The sequence below is a fragment of the Giraffa tippelskirchi genome, chromosome 1 (genome assembly GCF_054371585.1).
Source record: "Giraffa tippelskirchi isolate mGirTip1 chromosome 1, T2T-mGirTip1v1.2.pri, whole genome shotgun sequence".
Taxonomy (NCBI): domain Eukaryota; kingdom Metazoa; phylum Chordata; class Mammalia; order Artiodactyla; family Giraffidae; genus Giraffa; species Giraffa tippelskirchi.
Window position 1 is genome coordinate 10,826,718 of NC_137275.1, and position 25,375 is coordinate 10,852,092.

Here is a 25,375-nt window from a genome sequence, read left to right on the forward strand (position 1 = left end):
AATTTGCTTTATTTAAGGAAAATTTTAGTTCTAAATTTTAGGTATCACCAACTCGATGGACATAAGTATGAGTAGGCTCTGGGAACTGGTGATGGACAGGGAAGCCTGGCGTGCTGCAGTCCCTGGGGTCGCAAAGAGTCGGACACGACTGAGTGAATGAACTCTCTCTCTTTCAGTTCTAAGTTGCTATTTACCTATTCATTCACGTATTGATAAATTTGCTGTTGACTTGAGCATTTATTAAAGAAGTATTTCTGGAGTGACTGCTGCATGCCAGAGGGTTTAGAGAACACACGACTTCTGACCTTAAGGAGCTCACATCGTGCTAAAGTGTGGGACAGACAAGCCATCAGTTGCAAGTCACTGGTAGATCCTGAAGATAGGAATGCATACAAAGAACAAGGAAAGCACCTGACTTCAGAGGGAGGATGAAAAGAAACATGAACCTCCATTTCTCACTGATACCCAGTTACCACATTGAGCGATATTTTAGAAGAGGCTGAAGATGAGCTCAAATGTCAGGACTTCTCATGATGAAAATGGCATCAATTTATATTTCATGGTAGTTTCCAGTAAGACAATGTGCCAGTTCAACTAACAGTGTTAATTATTGAATGTTTCACTTTTCTTGGTTTCCATTGGTTCAGTGAAATCCTTACCCTATGAAGGATATTTTGCATTTTGTCTGCTTGGGAACGCTCCTAGGGTCACTTCTCTGGAAAAAGTGTCACGTCTGCGGTCAGGAAGAAGCACTTTGGTGTTATCAGATATCATTTTGGAAGGAATCAAAAAGAAGAATCAGATCATTAACAGGGACATTTTCTCTGGGAAAATTTAGGGGGAAAATGGATAAGATTATTTTTAGAAAGGGTAAAATAATTAGAAGTGAGTTTATAATGTTTTAATCATGTATGAAGGTATTTATTCTTTCCTTTTGCTAACCCTGGAACAAAAGGAGCGCTAGGCAGAGAGTCAGGTTTGAATCTGAGCTTCATCTTTAATAAATGATGCGCTCTTGAGCAAGTCAGAATCATTCTCAGTCTCCTCATTTGTAAAAAAAAAAAAAAAGATAATTATGAAATAATTATTGCTTAGAAAAAAAACTGCAGAGTCAATGACCAATAAAAAACCTTTAGTAAATAATATCCATAATGATAATGATGATGATGATAAGTAATAATCAAAAGATATAATCTGCTCTGCTCATTTTAAATGAAGCTTGTCAAGAAATCTCATTGCAAGCTACACTGACATGTGATTATGAATTGGATTAAAAGATGGGAAATCTAGAATAAGTATATGAGATGATGGCCCAAGAGAAAACCAGAGAGTGAGCCTTTAATACTTTCATTAGGAACAGTAGTAACTAGACCGTGTAAATACATCCATGGACCTTAGGAAGCCCTTGTGGAACTGAGAAGAACTACAGAAAAGTGTGGAAATTTACAAGCCAACTTGTGTCTTCCTAGAGCTTGTGAGCAGGTTCCATTTACTACTGCTTTGAGCAGATGTATCTTGGGATACCTCAGACGGCCAAGGGCATTTCATGGAGAGCCTCCACTGAATTAGTGGGGGCATCTGGGCTTCCCTGTTGGCTCAGATAGTAGAGAATATGCTTGCAATTTAGGAGACCCAGGTTGGATCCCTGGGTTGGGAAGATCCCCTGGAAAAGGAAAGAGCTACCCACTCCAGTATTCTTGCCTATAGAATTCCATGGACAGAGGAATCTGGAAGGCTACAGTCCATGGGATCACAAAGAGTTGGACACAACTGAGTGACTTTCACTTTTCTGGGACAATAACTCTCATTTGACATAATATAAAACGTACCCAAGAGATTCCAGCCAATATACATCTCTGTGCAAAAATTAAATGTGGTTAAAGTAGTGTATAGTAATTTTAGTATGATACCCTCCAGGTAGAACATAGAGCTGAACTGGTTAAATAATACAAAGAAGTATGGGTTCAACATGCTTTGAGTAAGAGGTGGAAAGTAAAGCGTGATGAATAGCTGGCACTGGGAAATGCAAGGACTTCACCCAACAAGTAAATGAGAACGAAGTGAGAACAGTGCAAAGATTTCACTTCTGAAAGCACTCAGTGGTTGAGTGAACTAAACAAGAGTCAGATACTCACCACAAGGGGTGGTTCTCCCACGATTGATAACTTTGGAGTGTTTTCATATCTGCACATTCAGCAACAAAAAGTCTAGCAGCTGACAGCACTCCACTTTCCTCACAAAGGTTGAGAACTATTGATGTTGGGAGCACAGAGAGAGCCCTCCATCACAGCTTGCTCCTGGACATCTTTGAACTATTAGCTACCTATTATGCATAACAAATGGCTCTAATATGTAGTGACTTCAAATGGCACACATTTATTATCTCACAGTTTCTGTGGACAGGAATCTAAGCATGGCTTAGCTAAATCCTTTACTTCTGGGTCTCATAGGCTGCAATCAAGGTGTTGGTTGAGGGTGTAACCCTGTCAGAAGGCTCATCTGAGAAGGAAGCTTCCAAGCTCACTCCAGAGGGGTCGGCAACGTCCAATTCCTCACCAGCAGCTGGTCAACAATATCCCTCGATTCCTTGCCTGATGGCCTCCTCCATACGGCGTTTTGTGACATGGTGATTCGTTTCATCAAAATGAGTAAGTGAGAGGGTAAGAGAGAGATTTAGCAAAGGGAAGAGAATGCCAGTACAATAGAAGTCCTTACGACCTAATCACTGTAGCACAACTTATGACTTTGGTCAGATTCTACTTGTCAGAAACAAGTCTGTAGATCCATCCCACACTCAGCTGAAGAAGGATGTATATGGGATTGAATTCCAGGGGATGGGTCACTGGGAACCATCTGAGTAGGGTTCCTGTGACAGTTGATATAGGAAAGCTCAAATGGTAAGAATCCCAATCTCCTCTCTCATCTTCTACTTCCTGCTTTTTCCTATCTACGTTATGATTCTGATTCTGAAAATTTTCCTGGGCAATATCTTTCCCCCTATGCCCCCTTCCCTTTTTGCATTTTTAAAATTGTTAGTTTGTTTGTTTTATGGTTTTGAAAGACTCTCATATAGTGAAAAAACAATGTCAATTGGAGTTCCTAAAGTTAGTCCTAATTCTAATCTAACTATTCACACTGTGGATGAACTAAGGAAAAAGCATTTCACTTGTAAATCCTTAGTGTTTTATAGTGCTAAATGAAGCTAAAAGGTAGTATAATGTCGTGATTATTATAATTGGATTTGGAGTCAGACATTTTGCAGTCAAATGCTCTACTCCTGAGTTATACTTCCTCCCTTTGGAGTCAGACATTCTGAATTGGATATTAAATCTCTGATTTTTTAGTATTATTTCATGGTGCCAAAAAATCTGTATAATTTGTTTCTTTTAGTAGTATAATACTGTGAGTTAGAATCTATCTCCAATTTATACACGAGGAAAATGAGACTCAAAGAAGTTAAAATCTTAGCAAAATCTTTCATTATGAAGTGTTAATGAGAGTGTGAAACAGTAAGAGGTCTTACACACCCCATGCTTGGAGGGAACAGGCTTTTTTTTTTTTTTTTTCCTTTTTACAGTCCTTTGGTACACAATTAGGCATTGACTTAAGTTTCCACTTACACCACAGTCTACAAGCCAGAAGCTTAACTAGTAGGAATACAGCCCAAAGAACACCTGAATTCTGATATGTAGAGACACCATTCATAGCAATATTAATACCAATACTGATACTAATATTAATAACTGCAGCTAACCTTCATGATGGGGCTTTCATGGTGGCCCAGTGGTAAAGAATCCACCTGCCAATGTGGGAGATGCAGGTTTGATTTCTGGGTGTGGAAGGTCCCCTGGAGAAGGAAATGGCAATCCACTCTGGTATTCTTGCCTAGGAAATCCTGTGGATAGAGGAGACTGGAAGGCTACAGTCCACGGGATCACAAAGAGTCGGACACGACTTAGCGACTAAACAACAAAAATAACAACTTGTATGATACCATGGTTTTAAATTTTCTTTTTTTCTTTTTAATTATGTTTAATTAGTTTATTTATCTATTTTTTGACTTTACAATATAGTATTTGTTTTGCCATACATTGACATGAATCCACCATGGGTGTACATGTTTTCCTCTTCCAGAACTGCCCTCCCACATCCCTCCCCATCCCATCCCTACAGGTCATCCTGGTGCACCAGCCCCGAGCACCCTGTATCATGCATTGAACATGGACTAGCAATTCGTTTCACATATGATTATTTACATGCTTCAGTGGTATTCTCCCATATCATCCCACCTTCGCCCTTTCCCATAGAGTCCATAACACTGTTCTATACATTTGTGTCTCTTTTGCTCTCTCACATACAGGGTTATCTTTACCAATTTACTAAATTCCATATATATGCATTAGTATACTGTATTGGTGTTTTTCTTTCTGGCTTACTTCACTCTGTATAATAGGCTCTAGTTTCATACACCTCATTAGAATTGATTCGTATGTATTCTTTTTAATGGCTGAGTAATATTCCATTGTGTGTACGTACCACAGTTTCCTTATCCATTCATCTGCAGATGGGCATCTAGGCTGCTTCCATGTCCCGGCTATTATAAACAGTGCTGCAATGAACATTGGGGTACATGTGTCTCTTTCAAGTCTGGTTTCCTCAGTGTGTATGCCCAGCAGTGGGATTGCTGGGTCATATGGTAGTTCTATTTCCAGTTTTTTGAGAAATCTCCACACTGTTCTCCATAGTGGCTGTACTAGTTTTCATTCCCACCAAAAGTGTAAGAGGGTTCCCTTTTCTCCACACCCTCTCCAGCATTTATTTTTGCAGACTTTTGGATAGCAGCCATTCTGACTGGCGTGAAATGGTACCTCACTGTGGTTTTGATTTTCATTTCTCTGATAATGAGTGATGTTGAGCAACTTTTCATGTGTTTGGTAGCCATTTGTATGTCTTCTTTGGAGAAATGTCTGTTTAGTTCTTTGGCCAACTTTTTGTTTGGGTCATTTATTTTTTTCTGGAATTGAGCTGCAGGAGTAGCTTATATATTTTCGAGATTAATTGTTTGTCCTTTGCTTCATTTGCTATTATTTTCTCCCATTCTGAAGGCTGTCTTCTCACCTTGCTTATAGTTTCCTTTGCTGTGCAGAAGCTTTTAATTTTAATTAGGTCCCATTTGTTTACTTTTGCTTTTATTTCCAATATTCTGAGAGGTGGGTAATAAAGGATCCTGATGTGTTTATGTCGGAGAGTGTTTTGCCTACATTTTCCTCTAGAGTTTTATAGTTTCTGGTCTTATGTTTAGATCTTTAATCCATTTTGAGTTTATTTTTGTGTATGGTGTTAGAAAGTGTTCTAGTTTCATTCTTTTACAAGTGGTTGACCAGTTTTCCCAGCACCACTTGTTAAAGAGATTGTCTTTTCTCCATTGTATATTCTTGCTTCCTTTGTCAAAGATAAGGTGTCCATAGGTGCGTAGATTTATCTCAGGGCTTTCAATTTTGTTCCATTGATCTATATTTCTGTCTTTGTGCCATTACCATACTGTCTTGATGACTGTGGCTTTGTAGTAGAGCATGAAGTCAGGCAGGTTGATTCCTCCAGTTCCATTCTTCTTTTTCAAGATTGCTTTGGCTATTCGAGGTTTTTTTGTATTTCCATACAAATTGTGAAATTATTTGTTCTAGTTCTCTGAAAAATACCGTTGGTAGCTTGATAGAGATTGCAATAAATCTATAGACTGCTTTGAGTAGTATACTCATTTTCACTATATTCATTCTTCCGATCCATGAACATGGTATATTTATCCATCTATTTGTGTCCTCTTTGATTTCTTTCACCAGTGTTTTAAAGTTTTCTAGATATAGGTCTTTTGTTTCTTTAGGTAGATATATTCCTAAGTCCATTCCACTAATCCATTCAGGTATGAACTAGATCAAATCCCTTATGAGTATACAGTAGAAGTGACAAATAGATTTAAGGGACTAGATCTGACAGACAGAGTGCCTAATGAACTATGGACAGAGGTTCGTGACATTGTACAGGAGACAGGGATCAAGACCATCCCCATGGAAAAGAAAGGTAAAAAAGCAAAATGGCTGTCGGAGGAGGCCTTACCGATAGCTGGGAAGAGAAGAGAAGTGAAAAGCAAAGGAGAAAAGGAAAGATATTCCCATCTGAATGCAGAGTTCCAAAGGATAGCAAGGAGAGATAAGAAAGCCTTCCTCAGTGATCAATGCAAAGAAATAGAGGAAAACAACAGATTGGGAAAGACTAGAGATCTCTTCAAGAAAATTAGAGATACCAAAGGAACATTTCATGCAAAGATAGGCTCAATAAAGGAATGAAATGGTATGGACCTAACAGAAGCAGAAGATATTAAGAAGAGGTGGCAAGAATACACAGAAGAACTGTACAAAAAAGATCTTCACGACCCAGATAATCACGATGGTGCGATCACTCACCTAGAGCCAGACATCCTGGAATGTGAAGTCAAGTGGGCCTTAGAAGGCATCACTATGAACAAAGCTAGTGGAGGTGATGGAATTCCAATTGAGCTATTTCAAATCTTGAAAGATGATACTGTGAAAGTGCTGCACTCGATATGCCAGCAAATTTGGAAAACTCAGCAGTGGCCACAGGACTGGAAAAGGTCAGTTTTTGTTCCAATCCCAAAGAAAGGCAATGCCAAAGAATGCTCAAACTACTGCACAATTGCACTCATCTCACATGCTAGTAAAGTAATGCTCAAAATTCTTCAAGCCAGGCTTCAGCAATACGTGAACCGTGAACTTCCAGATGTTCAAGCTGGTTTTAGAAAAGGCAGAGGAACCAGAGATCAAATTGCCAATATCCTTTGGATCATCAAAAAAGCAAGAGAGTTCCAGAAAAACATCTATTTCTGCTTTATTGACTATGCCAAAGCCTTTGTGTGCATCACAATAAACTGTGGAAAATTCTGAAAGAGATGGGAATACCAGACCTTCTGATCTGTCTCTTGAGAAACCTGTATGCAGGTCAGGAAGCAACAGTTAGAACTGGACATGGAACAACAGACTGGTTCCAAATAGGAAAAGGAGTACGTCAAGGCTGTATATTGTCACCCTGCTTCTTTAACTTATATGCAGAGTACATCATGAGAAACGCTGGGCTGGAAGAAACACAAGCTGGAATCAAGATTGCTGGGAGAACTATCAATAAACTCAGGTATGCAGATGACACCACCCTTATGGCAGAAGGGAAAGAAGAACTAAAGAGCCTCTTGATGAGAGTGAAAAAGTTGGCTTAAAGCTCAACGTTCAGAAAACTAAGATCATGGCATCTGGTCCCATCACTTCATGGGAAATAGATGGGGAAACAGTGGAAACAGTCTCAGACTTTATTTTTTAGGGCTCCAAAATCACTGCTGATGGTGATTGCAGCCATGAAATTAAAAGACGCTTACTCCTTGGAGGGAAGGTTATGGCCAACCTAGGTAGCATATTTAAAAGCAGAGAGATTACTTTGACAACAAAGGTCCGTCTAGTCAAGGCTATGGCTTTTCCAGTGGTCATGTATGGATGTGAGAGTTGGATGGTGAAGAAAGCTGAGCACCGCAGAATTGATGCTTTTGAACTGTCGTGTTGGAGAAGACTCTTGAGAGTCTTTTGGACTTCAAGGAGATCCAACCAGTCCATCCTAAAGGAGATCAGTCCTGGGTGTTCATTGGAAGGACTGATGTTGAAGCTGAAACTCCAATACTTTGGCCACCTCATGTGAAGTGTTGACTCACTGGAAAAGACCCTAATGCTGGGTAGAATTGGGGGCAGGAGGAGAAGGGGACGACAGAGGATGAGATGGTTGGATGGCATCACCGACTCGATGGACATGGGTTTGGGTAGACTCCAGGAGTTGGTGATGGACAGAGAGGCCTGGCGTGCTGCAATTCATGGGGTCGCAGAGAGTCGGACACGACTGAGCAACTGAACTGAACTGATAGACATTTGGAGAACTTGTTAAAATAGCCCCTGGGCCCCATTCCCATGGTTTCTGATTTTGTAGATCTGGGGTGGGGCCAAAGAATCTGCTTTTCTAACGAACTGTCAAGGGATATGATGCTGCTGATCCAGGGACCATCCTCTGAACACTATTGATGTAGTGTCTATCTTTTAAGTGATTTAGGCAGATTTAGTCTATAACTCCTCACAAGGATCCTACAGGAAGAGCACTTTATTATCTCCTGTTGACTGATAGAAGGAAAAACTGAGGCATGAAAAGTAACATGAGCTGCCCAAGCTGGGAAACTCAGGCTGACTGGCCCTGGGTCTGCAGGACTAACCAAAACATTTAGTGCACTCCTGACAATCAGGTGTAGAAAAGCATTTCAAGCAGAGAGAATGCTCAAAAACAGCTTGGAATTATGGGCCATTCTTATAAGCTTGGGGACTAGAAGGGAGTCCAAGTGGCTCTAATATTGGACACATGTGAGGCAGGGATAAAGCCTGGAAGTCACCAGAAAGAGGCAGCAGGGGTTGTAGCATCAAGACTTTGCTTTCCAGGTGAGACTTCATTTTGTCCTGGGGATTATATGGCATGGGAGGGCTTAGATAGGGAGAGACAGGGTGAGATTTGTGCTTTTAAACACGTGTATAATATACAGGGGGCTTCCCTTGTGGCTCGGTGATAAAGAATCCACCTACCAATGCAGGAAACATGTGTTTGAACGCTGGGTCAGGAAGATCCCCTGGAGAAGGAAATGGAAACCCACTCCAGTATTCTTGCCTGGGAAATCCCATGGACAAAGGAGCCTGGCAGGCTACAGACCATGGGGTCACAAAGAGTAGTGCATGACTTAGTGACTAAACAACAAGAAATAATACACAGGGCTTGTGCAATGGCTTGGAGAGAGAGAGATTAGAAAGGCAGAGAATGGTTTGGAAGTTATGTTTGGTGGTCCTGATGGGAAGTGATGGCAGTGGTACACATTAAATCAGAACAGGACAGGGAGATGAAGTATGAGAGACATTCAGGTCCTGAGTCAGCATGACCTGAAGTTAAGGACAGACCAAGGGGGTTAACCATATGGGCTTAAGGGGAGTTAAGGGGAGACCATATGGGCTTCCCTGATAGCTCAGTTGATAAAGAATCTGCCTGCAATGCAGGAGACCCTGGTTCGATTCCTGGGTCTGGAAGATCCGCTGGAGAAAGGAAAGGCTACCCACTCTAGTATTCTGGCCTGGAGAATTCCATGGAATGTATAGTCCATGGATCACAAAGAGTTGGACATGACTGAGCGACTTTCACTTTCAAGGGGGTTAAGGCTAACTCCAAGCTTCCTGGCTGGTAATGGTGGTGTCATTCTCTTGAGGGCAGGGGTTTATTGGAGCAAACATGTTCTGTTCATGGCTAAGTCTGAAGTCCCTGTTGGGAGTTTTGACAACTTTCCTCTTAAAAGCAAGAACATTTTGCAACAGTGTCTGACAAAAGGAGTCTAGTAGACCTGGTTTGAATCCCAGTTTCAACATTTATCACCTGTATAATCTTTGGCATTTGTCCTTTCTAAGGCTCAGAACTACCTCCAACATCTTGTTAAAAGAAGTCTATATTGGGGTTGGCACAGAAGTGCATCAAACAGATACTGAGTCACCTCCAATGGGATGCTATTCCAGGTGGCACTAGTGCTAAAGAACCTGCCTGCATTTATGTAGGAGACATAAATGACATGTGTTCGATCCCTGTATCAGGAAGATCGCCTGGAGAAGAAAATGGTTACCCACTCCAGTATTCTTGCCTGGAGAATCCTAAGGACAGGGGAGCCTGGTGGGCTAAAGTCCAGAGTGTAGCAAAGAGTCAGACATGACTGAAGCAAATTAGCACACCCATAAATGGAATGCTGATGGAAGCATATGAAATCCTTGCTCTCATGGATGCTTCTACTCTAGAGAGCTGCTGCTAAGTCGCTTCAGTCGTGTCCAACTCTGTGCGACCCCATAGACGGCAGCCCACCAGGCTCCACCATCCCTGGGATTCTCCAGGCAAGAACACTGGAGTGGGTTGCCATTTCCTTCTCCAATGCATGGAAGTGAAAAGTGAATGTGAAGTCACTCAGTCGTGTCCGACTCTTAGCGACCCCATGGACTGCAGCCTACCAGGCTCCTCCATTCATAGGATTTTCCAGGCAAGAGTACTGGAGTGGGGTGCCATTGCCTTCTCCCTCTAGAGAGCAAACACTTACAAAAGAAAATTAGAGTGTGCCTTGTAGCCACCTGCTCAGCCATGAGTCCCAAAAAAAAGCAAACAAACATGGAGTTCAAGCAACTGGAAGAGCTGATAATTGAAAGGATCTGCTCTCCAGACCTCCCACTCCAGCAGTTACAATTCGCAGTGGCACTGCTGTGCTGGGCATTATCACTCAGTCATGGCCGACTCTGCAACCCCATGGACGGTAGCCCACCAGGCTCCTCTGTCCATGGAATTCTCCAGGCAAGAATACTGGAGCGGGTTGTCATGCCCTCCTCCAGGGGATCTTCCCAACCTAGGGGTCGAACTGGGGTCTCCTGCATTGCAGGTGAATTCTTTACCAGCTGAATTACAAGGGAAGCCCCGTAGACAAAGAAAAGCTTTATTAATACCTGTATCCTCCAGAACCACAATACTGCCTGGTGCATCACCAGTGTTCAATGAAGGTGTGTTGAACGAAGCAAAAAAAGTGTGTTCAGCGGTTTTCACCAGTGAAAAATGCTGAATCTGGAAAGAGGTCTGTGCTGGTGGCAGGGATGGTTCATAGGATCTTATCATAGAGCTGGGATGCGTTTGTGCTGCTCTCATGCTCACTGACAAAATTGCAGTGACCTATTTAGCTTCCTAGGTTAGAACAAAGAAGTTGTCTGTAAACGGCAACATTCTGTGCTTAAAATAGGAAAATTTCCCTTTAATCTATTAGCCACATCACCTGAAAAATCACCACAACGCCCCTGCAATTTGTGGAGCAAATGATTCTTTGGAACTGAATAATTTATTCACATATTTGCTGACAGTGCTCATTTCTGACATCCCATTATTTTCAATCCTGCATCACTTCCTGATGCAATATGGTCAGTACTCTGCCATATCACATCAGAAATCTGCTTAATTTTGCACTCCCTAAAATCACAAGACAAGTCACCCAAGGATGTCGCTTTTCCTTCCTGCAGTAACTAAAGTTTGAATAGTGGTAAAGGTTTATTTTTTTAAGTCTTTATTTAAAAGGGCAATAGATGTGTCTTAGCAACCAACTGGTGGGCTTTCTGAGGGTGTAGAAGTCCTTTCTGTGTTTCAAACCTTGGTGGATGGTGAGGACATAGCAAAAACCAGAAGCTCCCTCCCTGTCTTGAACTTGGCCTGTGCTGAGACACTTTATTTTTGCAACCAGCCCAGCACATGGGAACTATTATTATCTGCACAGAGGAGGAAACAGAGGTGTATATGGGGTTAAGAATGAAAGAAGAAGGACCTAGATCATGAGAATACAGCTTTAAACACTCGGTTTTGATTTTACTGCAATAGGAGAATTTTTACCTTCATAACTTCATTTGGCATTTCCTCAGACTGAAGTAGTCTCCTGCTTATTTTTAGACTGTTATTTTATATTTTTTAGTAACTAGAAGGGTTGAGGAAATGTAAAATAAAGAGAGATCTGTACTGAATAATTGTTAACTGTTTGGCGTGCCAAGTTGCTTCAGTCATGTCAAAGTTTTGTGACTCTATGGACTCTATAGCCCTCCAGGCTCCTCTGTCCATGGGATTCTTCAGGCAAGATCACTGGAGTGGGTTACCATGCCCTTCTCCAGGGGATCTTCCCCACCCAGGGATCTAACTCGAATCTCTTACATCTCCTGCATTGGCAGACTGGTTCTTTACCACTAGTGCCACCTGAGAAGCCCAAATAACTGTCTTACATTTTCTTTAGAAAATTGTTTTGATTCTATACACCAGTCCTAGAAGGGAAATGCCATGATATTTGCCCTTCCAGTTTGAGGATGAAGAAATAGAAGCTCAAAATGACCAATGATTATTCAGTGACTGGATTGAGTCATAAAACCCTTAAGTGTCTGATACAGGACTTTGAACTCTTGTGTTTGATTCTAAGCATCATTTTCTTCATATTAGAGAAAAGGTGCCCAGTGGGTGAAGAACCTCACAGCTCCTCAAGATACTGTAACCTAGGCTGAGACAAACCAGCAAACTTATAGCCATTTACTAGACAGCACTATCATGGCCCCTCTCTAATTACATGCATGCTTGGGTTCTGCTGTGCTTTACCCAATATGCTATTAAAAAATGTGGCATTGTATGTATTATTGAGTAGTTGTCCTTATTGTTACAGTGCATGAGAGGAATTCCCTTCAGATCTCACTCGTCGAAGAAATACATTCACACCACTTCTAGGTTTTTGAATATAATTTTATTTACATTACTTTATTATTTTATTTATTAACTGTGCTGAGTCTTTGTTGCTGCGAGGGCTTTTCTCTAGCTGTGATGAGGGGGGCTACTCTTTGCCTCTTTGCTGTGGTGTGTGAGCTTCTCATTGTGGTGGTTTCTCTTGTTGTAGAGCGTGAGCTCTAGGGCACAGGGGCTCAGTCATTGGGTTCTGGGTTCTAGAACACAGGCTTAGGTTGCAGTGCATGGGCTTGTTGCATCAAGGCATGTGGGATCTTCACAGCTCATGGAACGAACCTGTGTCTCCTGTATTGACAAATGGATTCTTAACCACTGGGCCACCAGGGATGCCCCCAGGTTTTCAACTTTATTACCTTTCCCACTTTCCTTGGTCTACTAAGAAATCCAAAACCAAGGGTGAAGCCTGCCACTAGCAAGTGTATAGAACTTGAAGAAGAACAACCATTTGCTAGCTGTGGGAACTATCTTCATCATCAACCATTAGCTATTTTCCTATCTTAATTTGTCCTTCACCACCATTTCCTCATTAACAGTACTACTATGTGAAATTCTATATGAAGAACTACGGATGGAGGTTCGTGACATTGTACTGGAGTCAGTGATCAAGACCATCCCCAAGAAAAAGAAATGCAAAAAGGCAAAATGATTGTCTGAAGAAGGCTTACAAATAGCTGTGAAAAGAAGAGAAGTGAAATGCAAAGGAGAAAAGGAAAGATGTATCCATTTGAATGCAGAGTACCAAAGAATAGCAAGAAGAGATAAGAAAGAATTCCTCAATAATCAGTGCAAAGAAATAGAGGAAAATAATAGAATGGAAAAGACTAGAGATCTCTTCAAGAAAATGAGCGATACCAAGGGAATATTTCATGCAAAGATGGGCATAATAAAGGACAGAAGTGATATGGACCTGACAGAAGCAGAAAATATTAAGAAGAGGTGGCAAGAATACACAGAAGAACTATACAAAAAAGATCTTCATGACCGAGATAATCATGATGGTGTGATCACTCACCTAGAGCCAGATATCCTGGGATGCAAAGTCAAGTGGACCTTAGGAAGAATCACTACGAACAAAGCTAGTGGAGATGATGGAACTCCAGTTAAGCTATTTCAAATCCTGAAAGATGATGCTGTGAATGTGGTGCACTCAATATGCCAGCAAATGTGGAAAACTCAACAGTGGCCAGAGGACTGGGAAAGGCCAGTTTTCATTACAATCCCAAAGAAAGGCAATGCCAAAGAATGCTAAAGCTAACGCACAATTGCACTCATCTCACAGGCTAGCAAAGTGATGCTCAAAATTCTCCAAGCAAAGCTTCAACAGTACAGGAACTATGAACTTCCAGATGTTCAAGCTGAATTTAGAAAAGGCAGAGGAACCAGAGATCAAATTGCCAACATCCATTGGATCACTGAAAAAGCAGCAGAGTTCCAGAAAAAAATCTACTTCTGCTTTATTGACTAAGCCACAGCCTTTAACTGTGTGGATCACAACACACTGTGGAAAATTCTGAAAGAGATGGGAATACCAGATCACCTTACCTGCCTCCGGAGAAATCTGTATGCAGGTCAAGAAGCAACAGTTAGGACTGGACGTAGAACAACAGACTGGTTCCAAATAGGAAAAGGAGTATGTCAAGACTGTATATTGTCACCCTGATTATTTAACTTATATGCAGAGTACATCACGAGAAATGCTGGAATGGATGAAGCATAAGCTGTCATCGAGATTGCTGGGAGAAATATCAGTAACCTCAGATATGCAGCTGACACCACCCTTATGGCAGAAAGTGAAGAACTAAAGAGCCTCTTGATGAAAGTGAAAGAGGAGAGTGAAAAGTTGACTTAAAACTCAACATTCAGAAACCTAAGATCACGGCATCTGGTCCCATCATTCATGGCAAATAGATGGGGAAACAATGGAAACAGTGACAGACTTTATTTTGGGGGGCTCCAAAATCACTGCTAATGGTGACTGCAGCCATGAAATTAAAAGAGTCTTGCTCCTTGGAAGAAAAGTTATGACCAGCCTAGACAGCATATTAAAAAGCAAAGACACTACTTTGCTGACAAAGGTCCATCTCGTCAAAGCTTTGGTTTCTCCAGTAGTCATGTATGGATGTGAGAGCTGGACTATAAAGAAATCTAAGTACTGAAGAATTGATGCTTTTGAACTTTAGTGTTGGAGAAGATTCTTGAGAGTCTCTGGACAGCAAGGAGATCCAACCAATTCATCCTAGAGGAAATCAGTCCTGAATATTCATTAGAAGGACTGACGCTGAAGCTGAAACTCCAATACTTTGAACGCCTGATGTGAAGAACTGACTCATTTGAAAAAACCCCGATGCTGGGAAAGATTGAAGGCAGGAGAAGGGGACGACAGAGGATGAGATGATTGGATGGCATCACTGACTCAATGGACATGAGTCTGAGTAAACTCCGGGAGTTGGTGATGGACAGGGAAGCCTAGCATGCTGCAGTCCATGGGGTCACGAAGAGTCGGACATGACTGAGTGCCTGAAATGAACTGAACTGATTTGAAATTCTATAAGCTACTGCAATATCCTTTTGGTATTTGACTGTGTTACATACGTAAATGAACAATGTTTTCCAACCGAACAAGCCCATCTGAGAAGCAAATGAGAGAGGAGGAGATATTTCCTAAGAAGTGACCCAAGAGATAACCTATAAGATCTGATGAAAATAATAAGCTCGATTAATAATTAGTAAGTGATGATATCCTGTGTGCTTATGATGTGCCCTCTATGTCAAATGCTTCCTCCCTGTTTAATTCTCATAATAAACTTGTAGGTAGAGATCTTCATCCCTTTTACCAGATGACGTTGCACATTGGTGAGATCCAAGCTTCCCAGGTGGCGCAATGCTAAAGAATCTACCTGCCAGTGCTATGGGGCAACCCAGAGTGACTGGGTGGGGAGGGTAGTGAGAGGGAGATTCAGGATGGAAGAGGTACCTGTATACCCATGGCTAATTCATACTGTTGCACGGCCAAAAAAAAAAAAAAAAATCACATTTTTGTAAAGTAATTGTCCTTCAATTAAAATAAAATAAAAAAAAAAGAATCCGCCTGCCAATGCAGGAGGCACAGAAGATGTGGGTTTGATTCCTGGGGTTGGAATGATCCCTTGGAGGAGGAAATTGGCAACCCACTCCCAGTATTCTTGCCCGGAGAATTCCATGGACAGAGGAACCTTGTGAACTATAGCCCATAGCATAGTAGATTTGGACATGACTGAGAGATTGAACACATACGAAATCCAAGAATACCCAGCTGGGAAAGGGACACCAACTGGAGAGGGTTGGATCCAGGACTTCAGTTCCAGTCTGCCTGTCCCCAAATTCTACACACTTCTCCACTAGAGGAAACTGCCTTCTGGGAGAAATAGTTTCAATTCCTAAAAGGAGCTGAGTGAGGCAAGTGACTGGTAATGAAACAGGAAGTTAGTTCACTGCCACAGGGAAGGTTCCATTCCCTTTCTTGCTTTCAGTTCTGTTGCTTTCAACCCCTGAGGTGAATGAGATGACCTAGTGATGTGTATTGTATTCTTCACCCTGCAGGTTTGTTAGTTTCAAAAGGCAGGAAATTTATGAGATTTGCATGGCCTTGTTTCTTGCTACAATGTGGAGGTCTCCTTGGGGAGGCAGCTCCGGGAGCTCTGCCTTTTATGGGGGTCAGCACTCTGTTAACTGAATTGGCCCCAAAGTGGAATGAATAAGGCCTGGCTGAAATGGCATGGAAGGCGATTGTCACCAGCACCCAGGAGACAAGGGAACAATTGGTAACAGCGAGGAATGGAGCTCAAGTGGGGTTTCTCAAGCGTTTCCACTGCTGCTGCCCTGCCAGGTGGGGACAATTCACTTCCTCTTTCTCCATTTAACTTGTCCTGCAGCTTCAAAACAATGCACATTCATTGCAAAGAAATTTAGAATATACAGAGACACAAAAGTACATTGAAGTTTTCATTATCTCATCCTCCCAGATGATCTGTTATCAGATCACATCCTTCTCGATCTTTTTCTATGTAAATAAAATTACAAAAAGAAACAAAAAAAGCCTTACTGTCTCTGCTATTTTAAGAGCAGCTATTTTTCTGTAAAAATGCATTATTAAGCATCCATTCATGCCAATAAGTTTTCCTCTGCAGCAGAGGTTAGAGATTGGTGACTCAGATTTCCCACCTCCCTTCCCCTTATATCTTAACAGGCTCAATAACTAGACAGTTGGCAGTAGATTTGATATTTTTCCATTTTCTGTTCTACCTTAGAGCTAGCAACTTACACGCATCTACACAGCTGCTGTCAGCATCTGAGCCTGAGTTTCCTGCTCTAGCATGGGAAACATTTGATTGCTGTATGTGTTTCCAATTGCTGCTGTAACAAAAGACCACAAACAGTGGCTTGAGCCAAGATGCATTTATGATCTTACAGTCCTATGAGTCAGGTGCCTGATATGAGTCTCACTGGGCCAAAATCAAGTTGTCAGCAAGACTGCACTACTTTCAGAGGCCCTAGAGTGGAGAATCTGTTTCCTTGCATTTTTTGGCTCCAAGTGGTGTCTATATTCTTCGGCTCAAGGTCTCCTCCTCCATCTTCAGGGTCAGCAAGGTAGAATCTCTCTGATCTTTCCTCCATCAACTCCTCTCTTTCTCTGATCACAGACCAGATCTTCTCATTTAAGGATTTATGTGACCCAATTGGTTCTACCTAAGTGAAAGTGTTAGTGGCTCAGTTGTGTCCAACTCCTTTTGACTTGTGGACTATAGTCCACCAGGCTCCTCTGTACATGGAAATCTCCAGGCAAGAATTCAAGAGTGGGTTGCCATTCCCTTCTCCAGGGGATCTTACCAACCCAGGGATTGAATCTGGGTCTCCTGGATTGCAGGCAGATTCTTCACCATCTGAGCCACCAGAGAATCCCAAAAGTTACATATACCACCTAGGACTTCATCTTTGGGTGCATTCTAAGTCACTTCAATCGTGTCCAAGTCTTCATGACCATATGGACTGTAGTCTACCAGGCTCCAGGAGAAGGCAATGGCACCTCACTCCAGTACTCTTGCCTGGAGAATCCCATGGATGGAGGAGCCTGGTAGGCTGCAGTCCATGGGAGCGACTTCACTTTCACTTTTCACTTTCATGCATTGGAGAAGGAAATGGCTACCCACTCCAGTGTTCTTGCCTGGAGAATCCCAGGGATGGGGGACCCTGGTGGGCTGCCATCTATGGGGTAGCACAGAGTCGGACATGACTGAAGCGACTTAGCAGCAGCAGCAGCAGCAGCTACCAGGCTCCTCTGTCCATGGGATTCTCCAGGCAAGAATAGTGGCATGGGTTGCATGCCCTCCTCCAGAGGATCTTCCCAACCCAAGGATTGAATCTGTGGCTGCTGTATGGCAAGCAAGTTTTTTACTGCTAAGCTACTGGGGAAGGCCATCTACCTGAATAATTTTTTCCATGTAAGGCCTTTAACTTTAATCACACCTGTAAAGTCACAGATTCTAGAGATTTGAACATGGACAACTTTGCAGCCCTTTAGTCTCTCTTCCCCAAGTGGTATACCTTCTGATAGTTGGAGGGTCATCATTCATTTAATCAGCCCCAGTTAACATATATTTAAGTTGCCGCCAATTTTTTTGCTTTCTAAACAATTCTTCAATAAGCAATTATGTAACTATATCTTTTCTTAGCTTTAATAGTTTTCTTAAAGGAAATTACTAGAAGCAGGATTTCTAGATTAAAACATAAGCCCACTCATAAGGATTCAATGCATTCAACACTCAATAAATTCTTGAGCACCTACTTTGTACCAGACAAAGTTCTGAGCTGTAGGGATTCATTAGTGAATGGAACAGATCAAATATCCCTATCTAAATAGTTTCTATTCTGCAGAATACTGATGGCTAATCACCTTTTGGCAATAGTTAAACTGTTTTTTTTAACTGCTTTTTAAATTGCTTTTCTTCAATTCACCTCTCTTTCATAGGAATCCAGCATTGATTCTTTTTTTTTTTTGAAATCAGTCTTTTAAATACAGAAATATATATATATATATATGTATGTATGTATATAAATATAAACATTTATTTATTTGGCTGCATTGGGTCTTCATTGTGGCAGTTAGGATCTTTGCTGCACTGTGGGGGACCTTTCATTGCGGTGCATGGACTCTCTAGTTACGGTTCTTTTAGCCAGTTCAATAGTTGCAGCATGACGTCTTAGTTGTTCTGAATCATGTGGGATCATATTTCTTGACCAAGGATAGAACCTACACCCTCTTCATTGCAAGGCGAATTTCACTGGACCATCAGGGAAGTACCCAGACACTTAACATGTGGTAGCCAATCAATTAAACTGGTATGTAGAGAAAAATACATTTCTCTTACACTCAGAAATCCAAGGCTCAAGATCCAGTTTTGCTATTTACAGTGTAAACTTGGACTGGCCTCTCATTGTTATAGACCCATGTGATAGAAATAGAACACTTGTTAGTCAACTTTTAAGTCATTTTACCTGCCTTATCTAAGATAGTTCTCATAAAACCTCTGTGAGTTAAATATTCTCAAGAATTCCATGTTGTGGATATGGAAATTGAAGCAGAGAGGCTAAATAATCTGCCAAAGGTCACACAGCTAACAAGCTTTGGAATCAGGATTTGAACAAGCTGGACTGATTCAACAGCCTATATTCATAGCTATCTTGATTCTTGTTATGGGCTTCCCTGATGACTCAGACAGTAAAGAATCTGTCTGCTGTAATTCTTGTTATGGGTAGAATTTTGTATACCAAACATATGTGTTGAAGTTCTAACCTTAGTATCTTAAAATGTGACTTATTTGGATGTCAAGCTGTTGCAAATCTAATTAGTTAAGAAGAGCTCATACTGAAATTGGATGGGCCCTTCATCTAATATGGGGCTTCCTTGGTGGCTCAGACTGTAAAGAATATGCCTGCAATGCAAGAGATCCGGGTTTGATCCCTGGGTCAGGAAGACTCCCTAGAGCAGGGAATAGCCATCCACTCTAGTATTCTTGCCTGGAGAATTCCATGGACTAAGGAGCTTGGCTGGCTACAATCTATGGGCTTGCAAAGAATTGGACATGACTGAGCATCTAACATATAATAGGTGCCTTCATAAAGAGGAGAAATTTGGACACAGAGAGAGACACATGGATGGGGAGAATGCCTTGTGAACATGGAGACAGAGATGAGGGTGGTGTTTCCATGAGACAAGGACAAAGCTTGCGAAAATGCCAGAAGCTATGAAGAGACAAGGTAGGAGTTCCTTCTCCAGGTTTCAGAGGGAGCATGGCTCTGAAAACACTTTTATTTCACATTTTACCTTCCAGGATTTCTGTCATGTTAAGCCACTCAGTTTCTGGCATTTTTTAATGGCAGCTCTAAAAGACTAATGTGGTCCTCCTCTACACTGTGAAGATACATTAATTTGCTTTTAGCTTATAGATAATGTGACATCACTGACCATATATGTTTCTTTCTTTGATTGGCAGCACATTCAGAGCAGGGGAATAACTGCAGAAACAAAACTACTACACCTCTGTCATCTGAATGTCCCCATCTGGATCCCCCCAGTTGTATTTTACCTTGACTCCAATGTCCTTATTTGTAGGAAATCTTACTGTATTGCATGGAGATCTATAACCTACATCCAAACCACATCCCATCTAATTGTTAGAATGTATAAAAACACAGACTGAGAAGAAATTCTAGAGAGAGGCATGACTTGCTTAAAGTACAAGTCATTTGTAGCAAGTGCAAGCCTAGAACCTGATCAGGTTGTACACCTAGCTCAGTTTAACTCCTTGACCAGGGTGCCTTCAAACAGAGGAGGACTCATCCGAACACTTATGTCTCCTTCCCTCTGTCCCCTTCCCTGGGTCCCACAGCTTACTGATTCCAACCCAACCTTGACTTTAGCTCTTAATCCAACCTTGCCTGAGGCAGCTCCTATTGCTTCCATCATATAGAAACCTGAAACTCTCTCCCTTCATAACCCAGGATCCTTTAATTCTATCCAAACTGGTTTCTAACAACAACTGGTCCCTTCAAGGAATTTCCCAATTGGCAAAGCTACTAGCGTGATGGGAAGAAAAAGCCGAATAATGAAGAGACAATATGTAGGATTCGGTCCCCTTTCTCCACCCAGCTGGGTGATCTTGGTCACGATACTTGGCCTCTCAGCACTTACTTGGATTTTCATTTGTGAAATGGGTAGAGTTATCCCCACAGGAAGGTTACATGCCTAGGAGATGATGTCTCGTAAGTTTTGGCTCACAGTAAGAGATCCCCCATTCTTAACACCCTCACTTCTATTGTCCAGTTAATTACACAGCCTCTACTGCTACAATGGACCCAGGAGAAGTGCTCTGTGCACACAGTGAATTAGAGTTTAACTTTTCTCACTCTCTATCACTTTCCTCCATGGCGGCGAATGACAGCGCTTCAGGAACAAGAAGACAAAGGCTGCCCTTGGGTAAGAGTGAGAGAGCAGGAAGAAGAGATAATTCCTCTGCTCTCAAATCAGCTCTGTCATCATCTCAGCCTATCTGCTTTGATGGAAGAGACTTGGGGAGTCCTGGAAGCACAAGCCATCCACCTGACTGGTGTAATGAGTTCATCTCTTCCTAACTTGTTCTGTCTTTGCTGCTGTGAGGACAAGATGTGTAAAATCTGAGTAGCCTCCACGATCAGGGCTCAGCAGTTTATCAAACAAATGCTGACATTTCATTCGGAGCACTTTATTTCTCTCCAGAGTACCGTTACAAAAAAAGCTCAGATTGTTGCAGTGGTCCATGTTGAGACGAGTCTTTAGGGTTTGCTATCAAAGAAGTGATTCTGGGAGCTGGAGCATCCCTAGCCTGGGAGAGAGAAGATGAGGCAGCTGACATCTGAGGACCTGTGTATGCCACAGTCTGGGCAGGCCTGCATCTTGCATCCTCACCATGCTTCTGCATACTGGATGTGGTGACCTTCACTGCACAGGGGAGGAGGATGAGCCTCCTACATGTCATTAACATAGATTCTGCATGCTCACTGCTGGGCTGAGAGTGTGCTCCGTATGACCCCTCATCGAGTAGGGAGAGACTACATGGATTTCTGCACTCTGCCTGTGTTAATTTCCTTTATGCTCCGGCTATGTATCCTTACTATGTCACTGTAATCAACCAAAGCTTTGAGTTTAACTACATGCTAATTCCTAGTGCACTCATCTCACACACTAATAAAGTAATGCTCAAAATTCTCCAAGCCAGGCTTCAGCAATACGTGAACCATGAACTTCCAGATGTTCAAGCTGGATTCAGAAAAGGCAGAGGAACCAGAGATCAAATTGCCAACATACGCTGGATCATCGAAAAAGCAAGAGAGTTCTAGAAAAATATTTATTTCTGCTTTATTGACTATGCCAAAGCCTTTGACTGTATGGATCACAATAAACTGGAAAATTCTGAAAGAGATGGGAATACCAGACCATCTGACCTGTCTCTTGAGAAACCTGTATGCAGGTCAGGAAGCGACAGTTAGAACTGGACATGGAACAACAGACTGGTTCCAAATAGGAAAAGGAGTACGTCAAGGCTGTATATTCTCACCCTGCTTATTTAACTTATATGCAGAGTACATCATGAGAAACGCTGGGCTGGAAGAAGCGCAAGCTGGAATCAAGATTGCCGGGAGAAATATCAATAACCTCAGATATGCAGACAACACCACCCTTACGGCAGAAAGCGAAGAAGAATTAAAGAGCCTCTTGATGAAAGTGAAAGAGGAGAGTGAAAAAGTTGGCTTAAAGCTCAACATTCAGAAAACTGAGATCATGGCATTTGGTCCCATCACTTCATGGGAAATAAATGGGGAAACAGTGGAAACAGTGTCAGACCTTATTTTGGGGGGCTCCAAAATCACTACTGATGGTGATTGCAGCCATGAAATTAAAAGACGCTTACTCCTTGAAAGGAAAGTTATGACAAACCTAAATAACATATTTAAAAGCAGAGACACTACTTTGCTAACAAAGGTCCGTCTAATCAAGGCTATGATTTTTCCAGTAGTCGTGTATGGATGTGAGAGTTGGACGGTGAAGAAAGCTGAGCACCAAAGAATTGATGCTTTTGAACTGTGGTGTTGGAGAAGACTCTTGAGAGTCCCTTGGACTACAAGGATATACAACCAGTCCATCTAAAGGAAATCAGTCCCGGGTGTTCATTGGAAGGACTGCTGTTGAAGCTGAAACTGCAATACTTTGGCCACCTCATGCGAAGAGTTGACTCATTGGAAAAGACCCTGATGCTGGGAAGGATTGGGAGCAGGAGGAGAAGAGGACGACAGAGGATGAGATGGCTGGACAGCATCACCAACACGATGGACGTGGGTTTGGGTAAACTCTGGGAGTTGGTGATGGATAGGGAGGCCTAGCATGCTGCGATTCATGTGGTCCCAAAGAGTCGGACACAACTGAGCGACTGAACTGAACTGAATTGAACTGAACTCCCAGTGAATTTCCAAAGGTAGATGTGTCCCAAAGGTAGATATTTACAGGAACAGAGTTTGAGACCCAACACATCAGTTTCCTTTACAAGAAGCTCTCCTGGCATGCAAACAAAAGAGCATAGGTTCTACTGAGTGTGGGCAAGTTATATAAGACTCTGTCTGAACTTCAACTTCTTAACTTTAAATCTAAATATTTATCCTAGCCCTAATGGCTTCTGGGGTCTCTGTGCAACTCGGTAAAGGTAAATAGTGAATAGAACAACTGTATCATCTATCACAATACCCTTGTATGCCAGGGATCCCCAAGTCACACCTACCTTTGGAAATTCACTGGAAGTAAGCTTATAGTTAAACTCACAGCTTCCGTGATTACAGTGACATAGTAAGGATATATAGCTGGAACATAAGGGAAATTAACACAGGCAGAGTGCAGGAATCCACATGATCTCTCCCTACCCAATGAGGGGTCATACAGAGCACACTCTCAGCCCAGCAGTGAAAATGCAGAATCTATGTGCCATGGTCCTGCCTAGAAAAATCCACTAAAGGGTTGGCACTCAAGCTTGTATCATGGGCTGGTCACACAGGCACCCTTGGCCTATCACACCTCAAATTTCAGACTTCTAGAAAGAAGGCAACACAAACCACACTGTCTCCATGGTGCACATGTATTGTGCCACATTTATTATTAGGGGGAGTTTTACATCAGTGTAGGGAAGCACATCCCAGCCAAGTGCCCAGAAACAGCCAAGGGCCAATCTTGCAAGAAGGGCTTTCTAAGGATAGCAGCCTCTGATCTGCTATATTAACTCTTTTCTGGACTCTAACACATCAGTGAGAGTGAAAAGAGAGCTTACAGGATGGTACCCAGGACAATAGGCATGAACCAGGAAAGTCCCAGCTAAACCAAGGCATTGGTATCCAGACTTCTAACTACAAAGCTGTGCAGTGAAGCGCTGCTTTGCCTGACCAGATCAATGCTAATAGTCCAATCTAAACGATACTCTCTAGAAAGGCAATTTTCAAAGTGGGGTTCTGATTTCACATGTGTGGTGTGTGTGGGTTAGTCCCTAAGTTGTCTCTAACTCTTGGTCATTTCATGATTGTAGCACGCCAGGCTCCTCTGCCCATGGAATTCTCCAGGCAAGAATACTGGAGTGGGTTGTCATTCCCTTCTCCAGGGAAATTCCTGAAACAGGGATCGAACCCAGGGTCTCCTGCATTATAGGCAGGCTGTTTACCATCTGAGACACAGGGAAGCCTGGTGATATCCAAAAAGAATGCGTGTGTGTGTGTGTGTGTGTGTGTGTGTGTGTGTGTGTGAGAGAGATATCCAAAAGGAAATTCTGGTATCTGGAGTTTAGGCAGAAGTGAGGCATTGTTTTTAGGAAACAATGAATGAAGGCATTAGTGAAAAATAGATTCACATTGTTATATGCTTTGTATTGGGTTGTATCTCATTAACTCTATGTATGCACATCATCACATCTGAGCTTTAATACTGCAAATAGCCCAGCAAAGAGATTATTAATTAGAATGTCTAGCTATCTGCAACCCATTAAATCTGTTGCCTGTTAAAGGCAATATACTTTCAAGTTCAAATGGCTTAAAATACTGAGCAGAATTCCTTTGCCGTTCATTAACACAGTTGTCAGTATCCCTGGACAGGTGGCAATACAGTGAGTTTTACCAACCACAGATGCAACTGCAAAGCTCAGGGAAGAACTTTCCAGGTCTCTCCACTTTATACATTCTTGTCACACTTCTCAGCTGTGTGTTCTGTGATTCTCTGATCTTTTGACATTGTCATTCCCTGGTAAAAGAAATTTAATCAAAATATGTACGCTGGGATTTTACATAAGCAGAAATAATGACACTCATAAGTTCAGGTTTCCATGTAAGCATTTTTATTAGAAATGTGCATCTTCTCAAGCCCAGCCTCTCTATGGAGGCAAGTCATCTCCAGGGGGGCCCGGCGGGCAAGTCTCTCTCTTCTTCCCATGCAGGGCAGCCCTGCACATCTGCACCTGTAATCTAGGGAGGGAAAGCAGCAGTGAGATGACCCATCTGAATGCACACTCCATTTCTACTGAAGCATTTTTGCCTCATGTGTCTCTGCCAGCCCATCAATATTTATTTTTGTGATGATTAAATAAAATTATATACATACACACACATGTGTGTGCTAAGTCTCTTCAGTCCTGTCCAACTCTTTGGAACCTATGCACTGTACCCCATCAGGTCCTCTGTCCATGGGATTCTCTGGGCAAAAATATTGGGGTGGGTTGCCATGCCCTCCTCCCGGGGATCTTCCTGACCCAGGGATCGAACCCATGTCTCCTATGGTTCCTGCACACTCACATATACCATACACATACTTAGGAGATCATTATGAGCTTTTGTAAGGATTAAATACATTTTTAAGTATATA

The 25,375-nt window shown here is 42.1% G+C and overlaps 1 long non-coding RNA gene across 1 annotated transcript in view; it reads left to right on the top strand.

Annotated features, from left to right (window-relative positions):
• The first annotated feature begins 2,188 nt into the window (after nt 1-2,188).
• LOC145539585 (uncharacterized) overlaps nt 2,189-25,375 on the top strand; it is a 28,709-nt gene continuing 5,522 nt past the window's right edge. Inside the window, exon 1 of the long non-coding RNA XR_014077876.1 lies at nt 2,189-2,648. This is a non-coding gene — a long non-coding RNA (uncharacterized LOC145539585). The remainder of the gene's footprint in view (nt 2,649-25,375) is intronic.